The sequence below is a fragment of the Eutrigla gurnardus genome (assembly GCF_963514095.1).
Source record: "Eutrigla gurnardus genome assembly, chromosome: 24".
Lineage (NCBI taxonomy): Eukaryota > Metazoa > Chordata > Actinopteri > Perciformes > Triglidae > Eutrigla > Eutrigla gurnardus.
Window position 1 is genome coordinate 10,229,443 of NC_139935.1, and position 23,660 is coordinate 10,253,102.

A 23,660-nucleotide genomic window follows, 5' to 3' on the forward strand; every position below is an offset into this window, starting at 1 on the left:
TGACGTTTCTGAACAAAATATTGTTTATAGCTAGATATCGCTATTAGGGAGAACAACAACACTTCGATTTCCGGATACGCTAGCTTCTTGGCGGCAAAACAAGCCCCCTTCCACGATTCTGCGATCCGAATTGGCTGAAAAATCTGTCCATCGGCTGACCAACCACGAGAATCCCCAGCAGAGAGCCAATAGGCAGAGGAGTACATTTTTGACTGACAGGTCTTTATAGCCAATGAGCTTACGATCCCAGCGGTATGTTACATGAGGGGAGGGGGCATGAGGCTGAGACTGCAGCAGCTCAGAAAGGTCAGACTGTGACCTGCAGATATGATAGTTATGCAGCGTCTCATTACAGAAGGCTGTTATGTAAAAAAACCATTAAAAAAATGTTGGTTTTATTAGTAGTAGTTGTAGAACTGGTGAAATAAACAAAAAAAAGTAGAATTATATACCTAAAAATACCCATAATCTCATCTGGAACACTTGTTCCAGATGCAGCTCCGTCTGACATTGCCCTACAACACTACACTTGCAAAGCTCATTTTTGGGTGTCTTTTTATCTACTTTCTACCAGTTGTTGGTCAGGCTTGTGGCTGTGGCTTCATTCAACTTTTAGGCCTATATATAACAGCCACAGCTAACTTGTTTCATTCAAAAAGAAAAATAATTTAGGCGAGGCAAAAAAATTGCAATTTCCACTATGTTTGAGCTGCAGTAACTCAGTGTCAGTAACACTTAGAGTAAATCTGACACTTGCAGAAGAAAATTCAAAGGGTTATCTTTCAGGAATGCTCAGCTTTGTGCCTGTAGTCATAGGGGTTCAAAAACAGTAACCATTTTACTTTGGGTATGTCGTTTTCAGCCTTTTCTTCAAAAATAGGACGGCAAAGCATTAAAAGAAAGAAAAGGGGAAATTATTTGAAACATATTCATATTTTAAGAGTTTGTAGCAAATTGTTTTTGGTCCGTTCCACACATCATTCCCCACATGAAGTTTGAATGCTCAAGAAATTGGTGCCCCCCCCCCCAGTTGGCTTGGTTGCTGTGTTTTGTTTTTCAAGGAAGCATGGACCAAGAGGTTTTTCATATTTGTTTCTTTTGAAGGCCGCTATGATTTTAAATTCTGAAAAAGGCTGAATATCATTCTGAACTTCTTTAAAGTTGGTATTCGCAACTGTATTCCCCATATGGTTGAAATATTTTATTCACCTCGCTCATAGCTCTGAGGAAGCAGGTTGTATAACCTCTTGGTCTCAGAGCTGGAAACAGTCCTTGGCTGGCCTTCTCTACATCTTCTTTGCAGATTCTATGGAACCTGATCAGTTTGATCGGACCCCTAGGATGATAACTGGTTTTATATAAAAGTACATGTCTATAGCCTTGTCTGTAGCCTTAAAAAATAAGTGTGGCCAAACCTTTTGAATTATTCAAATCATTGAAAAGAAAAGGATTGTGTGTCTAGAAACTCTACTTTGTGTTTTTGAAGGTTATGTTTGAGGCAAAGTCTCAGGTGGAGGCTGCTAAGAATTCCTATACATTTCTTCGAAGTCTGCTAGCGAGTGGGGCCGTGGCCCAAAGATATCATCCAGATAACTTAAATACAAGGAGGGAGCTTTCCTGCATCTTTATCTGAAGGACAGCACAGAGGCACTATCCATGGCAACCATGGCAATAGAGGCCTGGTCTACCACACCAGACAGGACCCCAGGTGCAGGCTGGGGTCTACCACACCAGACAGGACCCCAGGTGCAGGGCGAGGTCTACCACACCAGACAGGACCCCAGGTGCAGGCCAGGGTCTACCACACCAGACAGGACCTGAGGTGCAGGCCAGGGTCTACCACACCAGACAGGACCCCAGGCGCAGACAAGGGTCTACCACACCAGACAGGACGCCAGGTGCAGGCCAGGGTCTACCACACCAGACAGGACCGCAGGTGCAGGCCGAGGTCTACCACACCAGACAGGACCCCAAGTGCAGGCTGGGGTCTTCCACAACAGACAGGACCCCAGGTGCAGGCCGGGGTCTTCCACAACAGAGTACAGTATATGTATTGTTAACCAAATTGGACTTTTTAAAAAACAACTTTTCATGTTTACCTTCAGGTCACAGTAACTTGCAGTCCTGACAGTATGTTGAGAGATTTTCTAACACAGTCCATATTGTTCTACACACACAAGGGTGTCGGCTCTAAAATTAACATTGGTTTCATTCCCTGATGGGAGTAAATATAATGAAAGGAGCTACAGACTCAGCAGGGGACCTGTTGAGATCACTCATATGTTATTAATAGTCAGAGCAAGACACACTCTCCCCAGACCGAGAAAGGCCTTCAGGACATAAAAGATTTGTACCAATCTCACCTGCGTCCTGAGAGATGGGGGAGCCTTTTTAAAGGCTCTGCATTAAAACATGATGATCTGCTGTATAAAAAAAAAACAGCAATTAAATCCAGCAAAGCAAAAGGCTGACACATTGTGAGGAACCATGTTACATCTGAAATAAGATCTGCTGATGGGGGACCAAGGCCTGTGGTTTTAGTAGATTTTCAGATTAGTTTTTGCGAGAAAAAGTTGAATTGGCTCAAGGGTCTCTTATGCAACGGAGATTCATCACTGCTGCATAAGAGCCCCCCGGAAAGTTTGCTTTCAAATGTTTGAAGGGGGCAATGATTGGATGATGTAAATGTAAATGAGTATAAACATATGCAGTCCTGGTCTGGCAGACCCGGGTCCTTGAATCTGGAATTACAGAACAAGGAGGGCACTCAGACCTCCATGAAGGCCAGATGTCCGATCTCACAATGCTAATGACTCACAATATAACCTTCAGAGGGTTGAGCATCGACTTCCATGCCAATTTCTATCTGCATTCAGAGATTATGAATTATTATTATTATTATTATTATTATTATTATTATTATTATTATTATTATTATTATTATTAATATCCAGTCTGAAGATTTTTTCTTGCCCCTTCTGGGATTTGTCCGCCTTCCTGTTTTTTTGACCCCCGTCTGTATTACGGAATAAACCTTTTGGACTAATTTCAAAGACATTATTTTCAACATTATCACACATCTGAAAATTTCATGAACTAGGCTCAAAGATATTGTTTTATTTTCTTTTAATATATACTTATTTTATAGGCAATATTTATTACTTAGTCTTGATTCAGACTTCGAGGTGTGATAATCTGGAGAGTAAAAATTTTACCAATGTATAATAAATATGTTTGAATAAAATAAAGTTATTACATTTCTGAACCAATAAGGTAATACATGTGCATAATTTAATACATTATTAGATTATTTACTGGTAATTTTAATGGATGAAAACATTGCATCATGATTAAATATGAAATATGGCAAGATTATATTTTTGTTCCAGAAAAAAAACAGGAAGTTTAGCTGCCAAACACTGTTGTATGTATGACTTTAATGAAGTGAACTGCCTACTCGTTTTCACACTCCCCAAGACGAACAGGGCGAGGAGGAGGAACTGGGCTCCTCATCTCACCGAGATGGTCCTACCAGATCCTTCCTCTGGACCACCTACCCCGATCTACACTTGAATTCCACGCCGTCTCTGTCACCCTTCCTTTCAAACTCAACATCATAGTGATCTATCGCCCACCCGGTCCTCTCGGCGACTTTTTGGATGAGATGGATGCCCTCCTGAGCTGCTCCGCTGATGATGACACACCACTCGTCGTCCTCGGTGACTTCAACATCCACTCGGGAGAGCTGCACTCATCTGAATTCATCGACTTCTTTTCCGCATTTGACCTTACGCTCTCCCCCTCTCCACCAACTCACCGCGCCGGGAACCAACTTGACCTTGTCTTCACAAGATCCTGTGGCATCTCGGCACTCTCTGTTACCCCGCTCACCGTGTCCGACCACCACTTTGTGACTTTCTCCCTCCCCATGGAGCCCACCACATCCCTCCCCTCTACGCCTCGAATGGTCACCAGCCGCCGCAACCTGAAATCCCTCACTCCCTCCGCTCTCTCCTCAACTGTTATCTCCTCGCTACCATCCTCAGAACAGTTCTCCTTAATACCTACTGAGGAAGCCTCCTCCATCCTGATGTCCTCACTCTCCTCTTCTTTGGACACTCTCTGTCCCCCTATCTCACGACCTGCGCGATCATCTCCCCCCCTCCCTGGCTGTCTGAACCTCTGCGAACCAACAGATCATTGTTGCGAGCGTCCGAGAGAAAATGGAAGAAGTCGGGCCAGCACGAGGACCTTACTCACTACCACCGCCTCCTCTCTGACTTCACCTCAACTGTTTCGGCAGCTAAATCTGCCTTCTACCTGGCAAAGATCAACTCTTCTGCCTCCAACCCCAGGAAACTCTTCTCCGTGTTCTCCTCCCTCCTCACCCCTCCTACCCCTCCGCCCCCTTCCTTCCTTACTGCCGATGACTTTGCTACTTACTTTACCAAGAAAGTAAACGACATCAGCTCCTCATTTACGCCTATTCCCTCCCAGAAGACATCTCCCCCAACCCTCAACTCGGATGGTCTTACCAGCTTTACCCCCCTCACCTCTGAAGATGTTCACGCACTTGTTACATCTAACCGTGCCACCACCTGCTCCCTCGACCCGATCCCCTCCTCTCTTCTCCAAGACATCTCACACGACATCTTGCCATTCCTCACCACCCTGATCAACTCCTCCCTCACCTCAGGTGTCATTCCAGCGGATTTTAAGACAGCTACCGTGAAGCCTCTCCTTAAAAAACCCACCCTAGACGCTACTGACATCCAAAGCTACAGACCTGTATCTCTTCTTTCATTCCTCTCTAAAACCTTGGAACGTGCCGCCTACAACCAACTGTCATCCTATCTCTCGCTGAACAACCTCCTAGACCCTAATCAATCAGGATTCAGGACTGCTCACTCCACTGAGACGGCCCTCCTCACAGTGACCGAGTCCCTGCGAGACGCCAGAGCCTCGTCCCACTCCTCCGTTCTCGTTCTCCTCGACCTATCTGCTGCGTTCGACACAGTCAATCACCAAATCCTCCTCTCCACTCTGGCTGAACTTGGCATAACTGACTCTGCTCTCGCCTGGTTTACATCATACCTGACAAATCGCACCTTTCAGGTCACATGGAATGGCTCTATGTCCAAACCCTGTTCTCTGGACACGGGTGTCCCTCAAGGCTCAGTATTAGGATCGCTTCTGTTCTCACTATACACCAGATCACTAGGTTCTGTGATCACATCGCATGGATTCTCCTACCATTGCTACGCAGATGACACCCAGCTGTTCCTCTCTTTTCCCCCGTCCTCTGACACCCACATTGCAACTCGCATCTCGGACTGTCTGGCTGACATCTCTGTCTGGACAACTGCACATCACCTCAAGCTTAACCTGAATAAAACCGAACTCCTCTTCATCCCAGGGAAAGACTGCCCTCGCATGGACCTGTCGGTCACTGTCGAGGGCTTCACAGTATTGCCGTCGTCAACTGCGAGGAACCTGGGTGTAATCCTCGATTACCAACTATCCTGCACCCACAACATCACTGCTGTGGCCCGATCCTGCAGATTTGCCCTCTACAACATCCGCAGGATTCGGACCCTCCTCACAAAGGACGCAACGCAACTCTTGGTCCAAGCACTGGTCATCTCCCGCCTTGACTACTGCAACTCTCTCCTGGCCGGACTCCCGGCCTCTGCGATTAAACCATTGCAGCGTATCCAGAACGCTGCAGCACGTCTTATCTTCAATCTACCCAAATTCTCCCATGTGACCCCCCTTCTCCGTGACCTCCACTGGCTCCCTGTTGCAGCACGCATCCAATTTAAGACGATGACACTGGCCTTCAGGGCCATCAATGGAACGGCACCCATCTACCTTCAAACACTGGTCAAACCTCATGCCCCGAAGCGAGCACTTCGCTCCTCTACTTCAGCTGGCTGGCTGGTACCACCATCGCTGAAATCAAACAAATGTCGCTCAGCAAAGTCCAGACTCTTCTCTGTTCTGGCGCCTCAGTGGTGGAACGAACTCCCGACTAATGTCAGGACAGCTGAGTCATTTGCCATTTTCCGAAAAAGGCTCAAGACTCACCTGTTCAGACTTCACCTCGACTAGCATGACCCACCAACACCCCCCCCCCCCCCCCCCCCCAATATATATAAAAAAACAAAAAAAAAACACCCTTACCTATAGCACTCTGATCGTAGCACTGTTGCTCTTGAACTACTAGTTTACTCAGATGAGGACCTAACACTTGTTCTACTTTTAGCTCTTACTTTATCGGCAATGATTCGTTGTGGTTTCCTTGTTTCCTTCTTTTGACAAATGTACTTATTGTAAGTCGCTTTGGACAAAAGCGTCTGCTAAATGACCTAAATGTAAATGTAAATTTAAATGACTTTAATGAAGTGAATTTAAATGTTTTCTCCAACCAAACTGACACTATTATCAATTGGGTTTAATCTCTAAATTCCTTTTGGAATTATGATTTTTTTCAGCCTTCCAAACCAGATATTGAGTGGAATATCCTGGATGGTCAAAAAGTAACTTTCAGCCCTTTTCAACCCTATTCCCCCAATTTATGTGTCTAAGTGACGAATGGGGACAGCAGTTATTAAAATTGGTCCAATAACAGGCTTGCAACCGTCGCTTGGGGCGATAACGTCCACTAAAAGAGTTTTAAGCCACTGACAGATTGATTGATGGATAGTCATTAAGTATCTGACAACATTATGGATAAAGTCTCACTTAAAGAGAAGCCTTGGTCTTAACATTTTGCTGATTTCCAGAAAGCGGATGAGGTTGAATTTGATGACGAGCTCCTACAAATTGAAGTATAACAAACAGTCCACTTCCAGCTTTATAATAGCTATATAATAACTATAATCATAATCTGAGCCTGGCAGTGGCAAAAGCAAGCTGTTTTAATGGACATAATGTTAAAGTGATGTTGCACAATATGTACACAGTGCATATGTGTCTCGTGTGTATTTGTATATGGTGTACATTATGAAGAAAGGAGAGGGAATCGAGGCAGTGTAATGGTTGATGCGTTGTGTAAAGAGGGAAATATTACGTTTAACCAATCAAAATCTCACTTTAAATATCCTGGAAAGATTTGGGCCTTGAGTTGGTAGTCGATTATGGACTTGACATGGGCGGGATTTGGGACTTGATTTAGGACTTGACTTGGGCCTTGAGTTGGTAATGCTTTAAGACTTGTCTTGAGATTTGGGCCTTAAGTTGAGACTTTACTTGGGACTTGACATAGGACTTGAGTTGGGACTTGTCTTGAGATTTGGGCCTTGAGTTGGTAATCGATTAAGGACTTGACATGGGCGTGTCTTGAGATTTGGGCCTTGAGTTGAGACTTTACTTGGGATTTGACATAAGACTTGAGTTGGGACTTGACATGGGCCTTAACTTAGGGTTGACATAGGACTTGAGTTGGGACTTGTCTTGGTATTTGGGACCTGATTAAGGACTTTTCTTGGGACTTAGGTCTTGAGTTGGTACTTGATTTAGGACCTGTCTTGAGATTTGGGCCTTGAGTTGGTACTTGATTTAGGACTTGACATGGGCTTTGTCAGGGTTCGGCAAAACGTGGACTTGAAAAAGAGGGGAGGCGAGGACCCAAATGCAGTTAAAAAAACGAAGATTTATTTAAATAATAAACGAGAACCAAAACTAAGTATCAAACAAAGAAACCACAAAGGCAAAAACGACCATCATCATCGACAGCAACAATGAACCAACAATGAGACAGGGGAAACACACGGACTATATACACAGGGAGGCAGGGAGCTGACGAGGAACAGGTGAAACACATCAGGGCAGGCATGGTAATCAACACGAGAGGGTGGGGGAGTCAAGACAGCGGAAACAACAAGGACCAGGAAGAGACAGGAAATGACACTGAGGACAAAATAAAACAGGAAATCAAAACCAAGGAAACAGAACATGACAAAAACACAGATCATGACCTTACCCCCCCCTCAAGGGACAGATCCCAGACGTCCCCAAGGTTCATGATACGTAGGGCGGGTGGAGGGGGCCAGGAGGAGGGGTTCAAGATACGTAGGGTGGGTGGAGTCTGGGGGCTCAGGAGGCCGGGCATGAGGGCGACCCAGTGGACGGGGCCGCTCAGGAGGCCGGGCATGAAGGCGCCCCCAGCGGGCGGGGCCGCTCAGGAGGCCGGGCATGAGGGCGACCCAGCGGGCGGGGCCGCTCAGGAGGCCGGGCATGAGGGCGACCCAGCGGGCGGGGCCGCTCAGGAGGCCGGGATGAGGGCGACCTAGCGGGCGGGGGCGCTCAGGAGGCCGGGCATGAGAGCGACCTAGCGGGCGGGGGCGCTCAGGAGGCCGGGCATGAGGGCGACCTAGCGGGCCGGGCCGCTCAGGAGGGCGGAGGCTCCGAAGGCTGCGTGGAGCAGGCGTAGTACGGCCCCCCGTCGGAACAGGAACGGGTGACGAGTGGACCTCCCGAATGCTGCATGGAGCAGGCGTAGGACGGCCCCCCGTCGGAACATGAACGGGTGACGAGCGGACCTCCCGAAGGCTGCGTGGAGCAGGCGTAGGACGGCCCCCCGTCGGAACAGGAACGGGTGATGAGCGGACCTTCCGAAATCTGCGTGGAGCAGGCGTAGGACGGCCCCCCGTCGGAACAGGAACGGGTGATGAGCGGACCTTCCGAAATCTGCGTGGAGCAGGCGTAGGACGGCCCCCCGTCGGAACAGGAACGGGTGATGAGTGGACCTCCCGAAGGCTGAGTGGAGCAGGCGTAGGACGGCCCCCCGTCGGAACAGGAACGTGCGAAGAGTGGGCTCCCGGACGACTGCGGGGAGCAGGCGTCGGATGGACCCCCGTCGGAAGAGGAATGGGTGACAGGCGAATTATCATTTGTTGATTAATGATTTGTCTCAAGATTAAAATAACTTTGAATCTCTTTCATGCAGGAATGGACTTTTTTAGGGGGCGGGGCTTCTAAGTGCAAGTCCACGGATGTCTGGAAAACCTGACACCTGTCATAATGGCTTTGGCATTATGTATACTTTATTTTCCCAGGGAGATCTTATGATTTATGATTAGTCTTGAGATTTAGATTACACACGTACATCTGTCTCCTGGTGAAAGTCCTCTGTTTTTTCATGCAGGAATGCAATTTTTTAGGGGGCATGGCTTCATACGTTTGCAAGTCCACGGTTGTCCGGACACCTCTCATAATGACTGACCTTTCCTCGTATTTTTCGGAGATAATCATTAGACAGTGGATCCAGTGATTCACATCAGCACGTGTTTCAAAGCGATTGGCCCCGCGGAGGACGGGGTTTATTCTTAGCAGCCTGTAACACAATCTAAGAGTTTGGTTCCACAACAAGATATTTTTGGGGGGGGATTTAGAAAGGCATGCATATTTCATTCCGAGCGAGCGGAGGATCAATCTCTGCCACGCGGCATCAACGGGTGGGGTATTGATTCGGTTTGATTTTCTCATCTCAGGAATTTACCACGGGGGCCTGTGGTGTCTGTCACTACGCCAACCTCAAGCTGTCGTCTTTCCGTTGTATACAAAAAGAAAAAGAGACGAAGCCATGAATAATTCTATAGATTTACACCTTTTGCGCTTCTTCATTGGGGATGATTTTGAGCTGTGGCTTACCACACACATCTGGTTGTCGTTCGCCGCGACTTGTCACTGTCAGCGGCGACACGAGCGCCATGTAAAGTCATGTTAACACAAACGCCGAGACGCTGCAGACACACTGTAATCAACGGAGGGGGGCTGTCGGCGGGGCCCCGCCGGGCCTCCGACTCTGTTCGCCAGCCAATAACAGAGTCATTTTCTCCACCAACCGTGTCTGTGCTTATCTCAGATTGCATGTACATTGCTGTTTTTCCTGAAAGAAAAAAAAATAAATAGAAATGCTGAAGGCACAGGTGTTTTTTTTTTCTCCCTCTCCTCGCATTCAATCCAACGTGGAATACTCTGCAGAGCGTGTCATTTCTTTTTCGCTTAGCCGACGCCGTTGCCACGGCGAGCTGCCTCCCTTTGCGACACCTCCGAAACAAATAGCAGGCTTGTAATGCAGATTAAAAGCAATTATTTACATTTAAATTTAAATCACCAACAAATCCCTGTATTCTGTAAAAAAAAAGAAAAAAAAGAGAGAGAACACATATTTGAAAAATCGTCACAACTGAAAAACCTGGAAATTTGTCTTCTTATACATTTTACAGTGAGCCCTTTTAACCCTTTTATATCACACACCCTGTATCTATTTAACAATATATATCTTTATAAATCATATATTATCATATGCTTGCCATCGTCAGGGAACATCTTTCAGGAAATGCCAATGCCATGATGCATTTTTTGTTGTTGATGAAAAGCCTTTATTTGATAAAGAGAGAGTGGAAAGAAGAGAGGGGAGGGCCACAGGTCAGATTGGAACCTCGGCCCCCGGGGTAAGGACTCGGCTTTGGTTCATGGGGTGCTCACTCCACCAAGTGAGCTATCTGAGAACCCCAAAAAGCCCTCTTTACACCTTGACGGCACCATTTTTATCCTTGACGTGCTCGGAAAGCACAGAAAATCTCCCAAAGTTCACGCACGTTTATATCCAACAGTGAGCATGGAGCCCAGTAGTGGCCCATGTTAAATGATCTCCAGGCTCCAGTGTTCCCCGGCTGCACCAGCATTAATCCTCGGAGCCCTGTGACACCATTCTTTAACCCCCAACTACCAAACAGGACTCAGTAGATCAACTCGGAACGTGAGAACAGATAAGGTGAAACAGTGAGAGACGGATTGACTAAATGTATTTTTCAATTGACTTCAAAGGAGCTGATTCAACACGGCAAAGTCACGATAAAAGCTGTGTAGATCTTCATGGGATCAATATTGGTAATAACGTGATAATACCGAAAGGTCCTTTTCCACTGGAACATTTATGGCTCCAATGAATGAATTTTCTTGCTTTACATTTACCATCATTGTGTCATGTCTTTATAAACCTTTCAGTAAAAGGTATCAATAAGATGGATACACATAATCAATGACTTCAGTATTTACCTCTGATCGTTTTGTACATACCTTTAGGAATAGATCCTAAAAACTTCTTCTTTTTCAAATCATTTTGAATCCTTTTATTCGAGGTTCTCTCGGAAATTAGTAAAAAAAAAAACATTGCCAATAGAGCATTAGCATTAATAGTTGCATTAGCGTATGACTCTAAAATTGGTATTAATTTTTCGGATCAATCGCCGATATTAACTGTCATACCTGATAAACTCTCGATGATTAACGGCGAGGTTAAGGCGCTACATCTGTCTGAAGGTCGGACATCGCGCTGAATTATGACTGGCCTGGGGATTTATGCCGCGACACAGTCCAGCTGTGATAATTAATAATGATAGTAATAATAGGCAGACTTGTAAAATGCCCCTCCCCATTTTAAAGAGGTTTTGTAATAAGGATCTAACTGTGTGATTGATTGTCGGCTTAATAATCCTTTGCAAGATGCTTAAATTGCTGTCATTCTGGGACAACTGTGTGGCAGCTGCCGGGGTTATGAAGGTTTCAAACGTGGTGTATAACAGACTGACGGGTATAAGCTGGGCCGATAACGAGGTAAAAAATGAAGCCCAGCACAATCGAGTTTCTTCAGGCCACATTACAATGCGATCACCCCGGCAGACTTCACGATCGAGGAGGAATAATCAGCCAGCGGAGATAAAAGCGAGGTAATCTATCATCGGACTGCTGGGTGCTGGGGGTTTCCGAGCCACGGGGCCCCTTACGCTCCGAGAGACAATTCATCATTTAACATGCTAACAAGACGAGGGATTTTAACATGGAAGATAACGCAGGTTCGGCGTTATCGGGGGTCAGTCTTGGAGACCTCTGCCGGCACCGACGGGCCCACACTTCCTTATCTACCGTCCAAGAGAAAAGTGACCTTGTGACACGGAGAGAGAAAGCGTTCCATATACAAAGTGAAAAACGTAACTTGCATTTAATTAGCGAACACATTAAAAGGATGAGGTCAGGGTATTGTTTCCGTAAGGAAGCAGTTTCACTCGGAAAGCTAGCAAACAAATCCAGCAGAATCATAGAGACATGAAGTCTGATTAAGTGGATCAATAAAGACCATTAGCCATTAGTCTGGATGACATAATGTAACAAAATGGACGTCAAGTTACTACATACATTTAGGTTCAGGCAACTAAATGAGCGCTAGGTCCATTTTGTCGAACACAAGTAGACCTTTTTTAGCCCTAAAGCATTCTGACAGGACTTTCAACCATGATATTATATTCAAACTATTCTATAATAATTTCATTATTAAATATAATAATAATTGAAAGCCAAAGAGTGATAAAAGTGCTCAGAATCTTAAAGCTTAAAAGTATGTGGCAATATTAAAAATAAATGAGGGGTTTATTCCTTTTTTTTCTTTCAGAAGACCACAAGAGTCTTTCTATACTCATTCAAACTTCACGTACACTCCCACAATTTGGGGTTCTACATCACCAACTCTGGATTCTCCCAGAAAAATAGGCGTAATTTTATTGTCATTATTACAAGCATTGTGCCGAAAAACACAAAAACTTGCAAAGATGGTGAACGTTTCCAGAATGTATTTGTACTAAAAAAGGGAAACATTTGGAGGTGTCATTATTAAATGTAGCCCATGACGTAAAATGTGTTTGACATCCCTTCAATTTGACTTCTTGTTTATTGGTTCCTGCTCAGTTGTTGTTGGTCGCCTCTTTCGTTGAGCGCATGGATGCATAAAAGTATGCTGTGCACTTTGAGTACATGGACAGATGTCGATGACATATCCAAACACGAAAGGTTCTTCAAAAAGGAGGTTTTGAAAAGTGGACGAGTGCAAGAATAGGGACACATGGGACACGGACTTTCCAAAAGGCATCTCAATGTCAGGCAGATGTCTGAATGGTACATTTCTCAAGTGTCCGTCTGTGATATTTATTTGGCCTCTTTGCCAAGTGCTATTCAATTCTCCAAATCAATGCTATCGAAGATTCACTCTCTAGATGGAACTTACTTTTCCAGAAGTCCGCCAGCAAAAGAGATGCCTCTCGGTCCTCTCAAGGACAGAACAGCGAGATACTGCAACCTGATCTATATTCTGGACGGGATGTGTACTATATAAAGAAAGTGATGGGCCTTTGTAAGTCTACCTGCTCCACTTTCCTCCCAAAAACTTTGCTGACGCGTTCCACTAGAAGCTGGGCTTCAGATAAGGCCTCCTCGCTCATTCAAAGGCTGCTTTTTCACTTCCCTCCACTCCTCTATCTCCTCAATTGATATTGCAGTACATTTCTCTCGTTCGATACCATCGTGTGTAATACGAGGTGGAACATTTTTGAAAATTCAAACCCCCGCTGTACAATTTTAATACCACGTTCAGAGGAAAGGGAAATAGTTTCTGAGATAGGGATTTTTCCGAAACTTGAGGATGTAAAGTCACACTTAACGGTATGCGTCTCCAGGTTTCCCATTCATTGTCCATGAAAGCAGCCGGGGAATGCATTCCGGTAGCAATGCGATGCGTTCTCGAGAGACGGGCACGTCATGTCAAAAAAAACCATCAAGGTTTGGCTGAAAAATTACAAAAACAATACTTGGTACTTACGGGACACGAACATCCGTCTCCTGGGTGAAAGTCCTGGTTTTTTTTTACCTGTCTACCACTCAGACCTCCTCCCTTTGTGGACTTAACTAATTTGTGATCATCGAGAGCAAACAGCAGTCCACGACAAAATGTTTCAAATAAGTAAGAAAAATAATTAAAATACAGTTACTTCAAAACAACGCTTTGGGACAAGACCGCCAGTCTGCTGGGTGAAAGTCCACTAAAATAGTTTTTCTCCTTTTTATAATGTGTTAATATGGGATTATTGGTTATGTTTAATAAGTTATAATACTATAAGTATATTTGTTTCTTTTTCATATACTCCAGAGAATGCCAGCATTAGGAGTCTTCATCAATAAAGAATAGTATGAACAATAATTAAAAGGAAGGCAACAACAACACCCTCATCTTAATTGGTCCCATACCATTCCTAATAGCAGGACTGCTGACTCAGCCTCAGTGTTGAAAGGCCCCAACGCGAGCTCCAGCGGCAGCGAGCGGGCGCACCGCTCCGCTGCCTTGGAGAGCTCAAGTGCAGACCATATAATCCTGTTAGAGATTGGGATGTGATTCATGATCTTTAGTGGATGTCATCCCTTTCTCTTCCTCTCCCATTTTTCATGTCGCCGTCCTCTGAAATAATCTTACACTCTCTAAGACGCTTCACTAATACTCTGTGTGAAATCCGGCTGTGTTCGGCGGGATTCCTCCCGCTCTGTGGAGGAGGAGGAGGAGGAGGAGGAGGAGGAGGAAGTTTATACTGGTCTACAGTCAATCTTCGGATTTCAAAAGATGGTCCTTGAAAGTCAAAAGACATACGAGTTTCCCGGCATTACTTTCATTGTGTCTTTTCAAAATAAACCTCCAATAATCAAGTCCAGAGTAATTCAAGTCCTGCTCAAGAGCATGATGGGCAGTAGCACCTTTTCAACGCATATATATTCAATAAGGAGTTGGACAGAAATAATATATCCATAAGCGATATTGAGCTGTCTTCATACATCAAACTAATCAATGGATAGAATTTAAGTTTAAGGGACCATTCAAATCTAAACTCAAATATCATGGAAGCAGGAACTAGTGGTAGCAGCACCTCCGGTTCTGAAAAGTGAAGCCAAGGCTAAAGTGCCTCAAATTTGAATTCTGCCAGCCATTTTGGGGCGACACTTCTCTGATTGTATAAAAGTCTATGAGAAAATATGCCTACTCAGTATGGTCTCAATCTCTATTTAGAGTCCAACAGACCAGAAAGCAGGGGATGCTTTAGGGAGCGGGGCTACCTTGTGATTGACAGGTTGCTACCAATGCTAGTTAGCTACTAAGATGAATTTAATACTTAGCTGTAAAGTTGACCTTGAATTGTGAAGCTAACGTTGTTAGCAGCTTCACACCAGATGGATCCAGATCCAGTAAGGTCGCTGCTCCAAATATGGTCACTTCCTCGAATCGTAGTCCACAAACCTCACGATGACTACGTCCACTACTTCTGGACAGTCTGAGCACGTCCTAAAACAAACAACCATTAACTGAGAATGTTTAAAACGCAGTGTTTTCCCCTTGTAGGACATGTCGAACACAAGGAGGCAATTTGTGGTCATTTTCATCATATCCAATATTTCTTCATTAGATCAGGTTGTTCGTTTATTGTCAGCACTTTGAATCAAACGCCGAATTCAACACATTTTGCCTCTGTGTTTCTTTCTATTAAAACCTTTAAAGGCATCCACATGGTTCGAGGAGGACTCGAGACCCCCGCTTTAAAACTTCTTGTTTGCTTCCAGCTCCCCAGCAGGTCTCCGGGGGCTCGGCTGCTGCTAATGTGCTCTCAGACCATAAGTGAACGACCTCTAATTTTAGCCGCCGCCTTCCAGCCTTTAACACGATCGTATCGCCTTGTCCGTCCTGTGTGAAGAGAAAAGCAATCAGTCCTCTAATGAGGGACAGTCGGGAAGCAATCTAACCCTGGAACTGGGGGACGAAGTCGCTCCCCTGCAACATCCAATTTGAGGGCGGATTCGTCGTAATGCGGCGGCCCTTGTAGCTACGGATTAGCGGTATAACTGCAGTAGCAGGGGCTTAAAGTCCCAGACGTCCCTGATTGATTGAGCTTAAGTCAGGTACATGTCTGCAGGGGAGAAATCCAGCTCATTTGCGGTTTTCCTACGTTATCTGTCAGCAATAATGCAGCACAGTGCGATTCAAGGAGGAGGGTGGGGTGTTATCTGTGGTTCTCCTTCCAGGTGCTGATGGTCTAAGCTTTCCCCATTGTGTGTTGATAGACTGGGCCAATGTCGCCACATTGAGAGAAGCAGGTTTGCGTTCAATACGGAGACGCTGACGGAGAAAACAAGCGTCTTTTAACACGCCGAAGGTGACGCCGGACTGGAACACAACCCTGCCGCTGATTAATAGCTGTGTTGAAGAAAGGTTACAGGAAGCTCTTTGGATGTGGAAATGTGATTTTTCTTTCTTTTTTTTCTTCCTTTCAGTCTGTGTTGAAGAGGTTATTTATGTGTCCGTTCAGCCTCAGCCGTCCTTCAAGTTACCTCCCCAGAGCACAAAAAAGAACGTAAGAAAACAGTATTTAAAGGGAGATTATAAGGCCATACACAGGGCTGTAGTGGTAAAATCAGACGTGTGTAATGATTAGATGGACCATGATTCAGTAAGGCAGACCTGGACATACCGCGCGGTGTAGGCCTATATGTTGTACCATACCGGACCAGTGTCATCAGTGTCAAAATTGTTATGGTGATGATGATATTGTGGTTATTGTTGAATGTTGATTTTGTGAAAAGAAATGGGAGACTACTTGCTGTCTATTACCCAATGTTTCTATCCTATGCACGTGTGCTATGTGTGACCATTCGACTTCCTGTCTCACCACTGCCTGTCTCACCCCTGCCTGTAAAATCCATGTGATTGGTCACAGACACGTACCATATGGAGCGGGAAAATGTATTTAGGAAGACGTAAATGGCATGTAAACGTAACCGTGGATAAACTAATTTAGGCTACAGGTGCGTGAACGACACTCGTGCGTAAATGCTATTTGGAGGTGCGTATTCGCTATTTCCACAGGTGCGTAAACGGCGTTTACGTGCGTATAGCTTCCACTACAGCCCTGGTCATACATTTGCAATCAAAAACTATTAGAAATTAACATATCAAATACTTTGAGTGGTCAAAAAAAGACTAGAAAATATGTACTATATAAATTATATATAATACACGTTGCCTCCCACAGATCGTAGTTTTTAAATCACCGTTCACGTTGCCTCCCACAGATCGTAGTTTTTAAATCACTGTTCACTTTGCCTCCCACAGATCGTAGTTTTTTTCAACAATGTGCACGTTCCTCCCACAGATTGTAGTTCTTTTTCAGCAACGTACACGTTGCCTCCTTAGTTTTTTTAAACAACGTCGAGTTGCCTCCAACATTTTAAACAACATACATATTGCCTCCCACAGATCGTGGTTTTTAAATGACCTTTCACATTGCCTCCCACATATTGTAGCTCTTTGAAGACGGTGATGATAATGGTTCCTTCCTTATTAGGGATAAAGCCTGGATGAATTCCCAAACAAAAAGAGAGTCATATTTTGTTTTTAGTCTTGGAATAAGTGCTACATAACAAGTTTAAAACAAAAACCACAGCTGGAAATAAAACCTGATTCAAGTCTCCCGGACACAAACAGACCGAAATATCTCTGTAAACATAAGAAAAGCTAGCATGCTCACCTCCGAGTAGGCACTTTAGTGTTCCCCAAATGGTAGTAAGAGCAAAGGTAATGTAATAAAGCATGTGCTTTTTCAGCAGCATAACAAGGTTGTGATTGGCCCTGGTGTATTTTTTTTGTCGGGCCCCTCACCCCCGAAATTAAACACATCCATGTGTGCACACGCATGCACTCCAAATAAATGCAAAGTGGACGATTTTGTCACCGCGCAACTCCCGAACTGCAAACCAGCCTCTAATCTGCACCATTGGACAGAGTGCCTTAAACAGGCTTGGATCTCGAACGCAGTCAAGAAATGTGGCCTTCTGTTCCGGGTTCAGAGCATCCAACTGATGGTTCCTTCACGGCCCACCTAAATCCCAAAATTCATTGGCGAAGACTAGATTTTTACGGATCAGCAGCAAAATACACTACTAATAGATCATGAAGCATATCTTTAATAACAATATCAAATTAAAATAATCAAATGTGACATCTGGCTCTGGTTTAATCAGAAAACGTTATCTCTTCTATGTTCTTTCTTATCAACCGTTGCTGGTTGCTAGGCGGCGGAAGCAGCAACAGGTGGCGGGGGGAGGGACCAGCTGGTTAGGAGTCTTATTTTGGAGGCCTTCGCGGTCTTCTGAAGGACCCGGGCCAACGTAAACCCGGTCCTCTGGACACAGCTACACGGACAGAACCAGTGAGTGATTCGCATTTGCAGCTACTTTCAGCTCAATCGTTGAATAGTTACCCAGAAGACTTTGTGAAAACGATTGATGCACAAGAGGGCCCAGCTAGAATAATAAAACTGCAACAAAAACAAAAAGGTCTCGTCCCTCATGGGCCCCTAACATCTTCTGGACCCCACTCTGGACTCCAGAATATGCAACACAAATGGTTGAATATTCAGTTGAGACAATGGCCCCTGAAGTGTGTTTGCATAGCATTAGCACCTTTTTTCTGCCTCTCTTTGCATTGAAGTCCCCCATTGTGATTGTTATTCACTGTTGCCTTGTGTCCAGTGGGTGGAACACCAGGCCGGCGTGTACGTAGCATGCTAACGAACAAGTCACTCGATCTGATAAACCGCAATAGGCGGAATGACTGAATGCATTGCAAGTTAACGCAGAGACTTGGAATCTAATTCATATTCAGGATGACTGAATGCATTGCAAGTTAACGCAGAGACTTGGAATCTAATTCATATTCAGGGATAGATTTAACAATCCCCTCCTGACACGGCCCATGCCACGGCAGATCATAATTAATAGGCAAGTCTTCCCATTTCCACCTGCTTTTCATGGTGATTTCTGTATCTTGACATTGCAGGCCATTAGGATCAAACAATTTCTGGAAGCGAACGTGGTTCTCCAGCTACCTGTCTAATTAAAATCAAAAACAAGGTGGTGGACACTCATAGGAGGTCCTGAGGGAGCGGAAGCTTTGCAGATGACCAGATGTGTCTTCCTTTTCTCTTTAGTGGACCCACCTGTATGCATGTATGGCCTTGCAGCATAAATGGCAGATCTGAGGTACGACGTCCCAAGACACAGAGGGGCCAAAACAGCCTTAAAAATTGCTTCCCAAACTTTGCTCGCTTTTTAATTGTGGTTTTGTGGCTTCAAAAGAGGCGCGATCGGAAGGAGTCGCTTTGATCTTCCTCTGGATTCAACTAAATATTGACATGTTGAAGAAACTTTTTGGCGTGATTTCAAGCAGGCCCCTGGAACTGTTTTAGCTGACACACTTTTCAAAATCTTACTTCCAAATAGTGTTTTTTTGTTTGTTTTTGTAGCAGATAAAAACACTCTGATGTGAAGCACGGTTAAAGGTTGTTAATGAAGAAATAATTAAAATAGTGATTAAAGCTGAGAGCAGTGATGAACGGGACCTCTCAGTTCACTCATGATGGGGGTTCTGGTGGGAAGCCGGGGGTTCTGGTGGGACGCCGGGGGTTCTGGTGGGATGCCGGGGGCTCTGGTGGGACGCAGGGCCATGCAACCAGGCACAATGTAAAGAGATCACTCCGCTGATTTCGGCGACTCCTATGTAAGTGGGCGGGGCAAAGCTGTAGGGGGCGGGGATATCCCCCAACACTTATGAGTATTTTTATTGTGGTATTGCGATTTTTGTTTCCTCCACCACTGTCCTTTTATAATATAATTAGTTGATATTACTTTGTTTTCCTTGAAAAATTATAATTTGTTTATTATCAATGTTAAGTGTATTTTTCTTGCAATATGAAACAAAAATAATAATGAATCTTGTTAAACCATACAACTTTTTCAAATTGTTCAGCTGTTTTTGATACAAACAGCATGTTATTTGGAGTGTTGATGGAGCAGCTACAATGTTAGGGTAGCCTAGCACCCATCAAGCCAGACTCCATTCATCATTATGGCATTATTTCAGCATCCTTTTCATCCGTTTATTGATCTAAAATCACATCTAATTTATTTCTTTTAGGGTTCTGTGTACTGTGATCTCTGTGTTGCAGAACCGCAGATGTTGGGTGGAGATCGCTCCGGAAGTCCATCAACACTTAACGACGAATAATTAAAAAGCAGTCCCTGTGACGTCTGGAATCCTCCGCCTGATAGAGGCACCTGAGCTGCTTCTGCGATGGTGTTTAGTGCCACTTAAAGTGCAATTAATGAGGGCAAGGTGGTGGAACCTGGCGTCTACTTTGCGTTTGACTCCAAGCGCTGCCAAGGGAAGAATAAAAGTACACAGGAAGTTTCTGGTGCTCACTTGCTCACTTCTTCCTGCAGGATTTTGATATTTAGGTCTTCTGGTTTTGCTCATGCCACATTACTTCAAGATAATCTTGAGATATGATGTGCAGAAATGTTTAGTAATCTTAGTAGTTAATTGCGTTGGTAGTGTGGTAGCCCAAGGTAGTCCCGCCCCCTAAAGCATCCCCCGCTTTATGGCCTGTTGGACTCTAAATGGACCATACCAAACGAACATCATGCTGGATTGAAGAAGACTGATATTGAGTGGGATGGATTGTGGGAATTTAAGTCATAATATAGAGGGACTTCCTGTGGTATAATGTGATATTAATGCACCTAATTAGGAGGTGACGGACCAATCCAACCTGACAGAGGAAATACTCTTTATGCCAATGTCCATAAACATATTCATATAATACAATTATCCATGAGGGAATGTAATATGTATCAGCCGCCAATATCCATCACAAATGATGCATCAGCAGAACCACTTTAATGCAAATGTGGATGCCGAGGCCAGAGACAGGTGGAGAATGAACACCACATTAATGCCACATCGCTCCTTTTGAAAAACATTAAAGGATGTGAAAATATTTCTTCATGTGTCCAGCCTTCTAAATAAACTAACTTTAGTCCTTTTGCCAAGCAACACTGTAATTATATCAACTTGTGAAGTTTCCCTTGTTTTTTCAAAATTGGATGATATCCTAAATTGCTATCGCTCTCTTTCAGCTTTGTACACCAATACACACATTTTGATATTAATATGAATTCTCAAATCTGCTCCAACCAGTAACACGACGCAGGAAAAAAGAAAGAAGCTAAACTCAAGGTTTAAAGCTTTTAAATGCATAACAGCCTTGATGAGGTTGACTGTCTGCTGTCTCCATGACAACAGAGCCAACTCTGTTGATGAAGACCACAAGATGCAGACTTTTCATACTCAAACAACCATGTTCTTTAATATTGTTTACAAAGAAATGTATTTATGTCTTCAACAAAAAATGGTCTAGTCAGATACAAGGATTTTTTGACAAGGAAAGTTTATTAGGAAAAACAGCAATACATTTAGGAGTTCACGAGGATTCATTAGTATATATTATATATATATATATATATATATATATATATATTCGAGTAGAAATTTGGAACATAACATCAGACGATTGGAATTTGTCAGATATTCCATCAGCGTGGGGTTTTGTATCCCAGTCTGACTCGTCAGATTGTTGCTCCACACAGATGAAACGGGCTCATACATTATGAGTGTCTTTGCGGTTTGAGACTGAATGGCAAATCAATTGACACGGAGGACGTAAAAAGATCGTTACAAAAATAGGTATGCTAATTCCGTCAAACGTTAAAAGAGAGATTCTCCAACACACTTTGAATGTTGCGTTGCCCTCGTCCGTACGGGTAAACAAGGCAGATCCCCGTCTAATTGGATGGCAGTCTGGAGCCCGCCGTCCATACATCTTGGAAATTAGATGCCTGTCAACGCGAAAAAGTAATTAAAACAAAAATAAAACATGACGCTCTTCTAAAAGCCGTGCCTTTAATGAACAAAAAGACTAATTAATTGCAGTGTGTCAAGGAGCACACTCGCACTGAATTATAGATGAGCGGAGAGGGTGGTGGCGGGCTTGCAAAGTAATACGAGATATTACTGTGGAAGAACTCAAACAGGCTCAAACACTGTTGTGTACTGGAACGGCATGGGAACAGTCCCTTCTTTATCACCTTAGTCCTACGACGGGGTATTGATGACCAGGAATACCCAGAATCCAGTACGGTTTTGAAGATTTGGGAATTTTTCGCCTAGTTGTCATCTTAGATTTTCTGCAAATGCTAGCGAACATAAGTGACCATATTTGGATTAACGCAAGCAGCAGAGCGACACTCCGAGCACTGGATCTGGATCAATCTGGATCGAAGTCTTGAAACTAGAGAAATCAAGTGACAAGTAGGGTAATTTTTTGACAGACTTCCATGCAACCAGATGAGTCGCCCCCTTATGGCCAGTAGAGAGAATGCAAATTTGGGGCACTTCAATTGGCTTCACATTTCAGGAGGTTGCTGTCTGATAAAATATTTTGAAATAACATTACATTTCTCAACATAATATTTAACAAAAAGAATATATTGGATATATTAGAAAAAAAGTTTGGGATCTAATCATTTCGGGGGCCCCTGCAGTAACTCTGCGGACCCCCTAGGGGTCCCGGACCCCCATTTGAAGATGTCTGATCTAAAGGGTTCTTTTCAGCTCGAATTTAAGAGGTATCACAGCTTGTCATATCTAATAATTGCCTACAGATTTCTGTCTTTTGGCCTTGATAATAACCAATTTGATAATTCCAGGTTCACACGGTGGGGCACAAATCAAACAAACGTCACAACCACAGAATGAAACCATCCTTCAATCGCTTTCAAAACCGTTTGCAGCTTTTCCAGTGGGATTATCCGCCTATCCCACCGGGCTCTTCACACAGCTTCGGGCATCCTAACAGTTCGGCGAGCAGAAGCAGATTTGCTGCTGCTGGAGGACGATGGCCGGCGGGGACCAGAACCAGAATGACCATTGTGAAGAGAGCAGGGGCCTCTCCATCGCTCCCAGCAATGATTTATGCAAAAAAAAAAAAAAAAAAAATCTAATTTCCATCTTCACCAACACTGAATAAAACTGGACACAGAAACCAGAGAGGGCCAAATAATTCAATTTTTTATTCAGCAAACATTTCCATATATTAGCACCACTGATTGGAGCGCATACTCTGCTTCCCGCATGTGTTCAGCTGGCGTTTGAAATGAAAATGACAAATCTGACCGTGTTTATAAAGGGAGGGGATAGATAAGCGCGGCGCCTCAGAGCCGGCCAGCTTTTTGAACCCTCCTGTCATTGTGATGCTCTGCGGATCTGACTGGACGGATCCCGTGACACCCGTGTGATGGCTTCGCAGTGGGGGGCTCCTCTGCTCCCTTTACATCAATAGAGGGGGGAGCTCAGACGATGTCCTCAAAGGGGAGAAAAAGGGCCACGGTGGGCCTTTGATGGGCTAATTCGCTCTTTCTTCCCATTTCTGATCCCCTTCTAACTCATCGGCCTCCTCCATGCAGAGTGGTAGCATGTTGATGGGGATGTAGCAGGAGCAGATTTGGTTATCAACAGCTAATTATTAATGTCAATATGATTATCGATATTAATAATTATATTTAATATATTATTATGATATAATCATGAATAAACGGGGCACCACCCTGGGATCAGGGAAAAGATAACCAAAAACTGTATTCAGTCTCAATATAAAGGTTTTATACTCACATGCCAATCATCGTGATCATTGGCATAAAAGTATAAAAACAATCGAACAATTAAAAAGGCGTAAAATTCAAGCACTAGCCTTCACAACCTGCTGTTATCCAGTGACATATACACAACAAGCACAAGAGACCGCTAGTTATAATATAACAAGATTTATTAAAATCAGTAATAATGATCACAATCAATAACACTGCAATTAACAAAGCCTTATTAACTAATTACC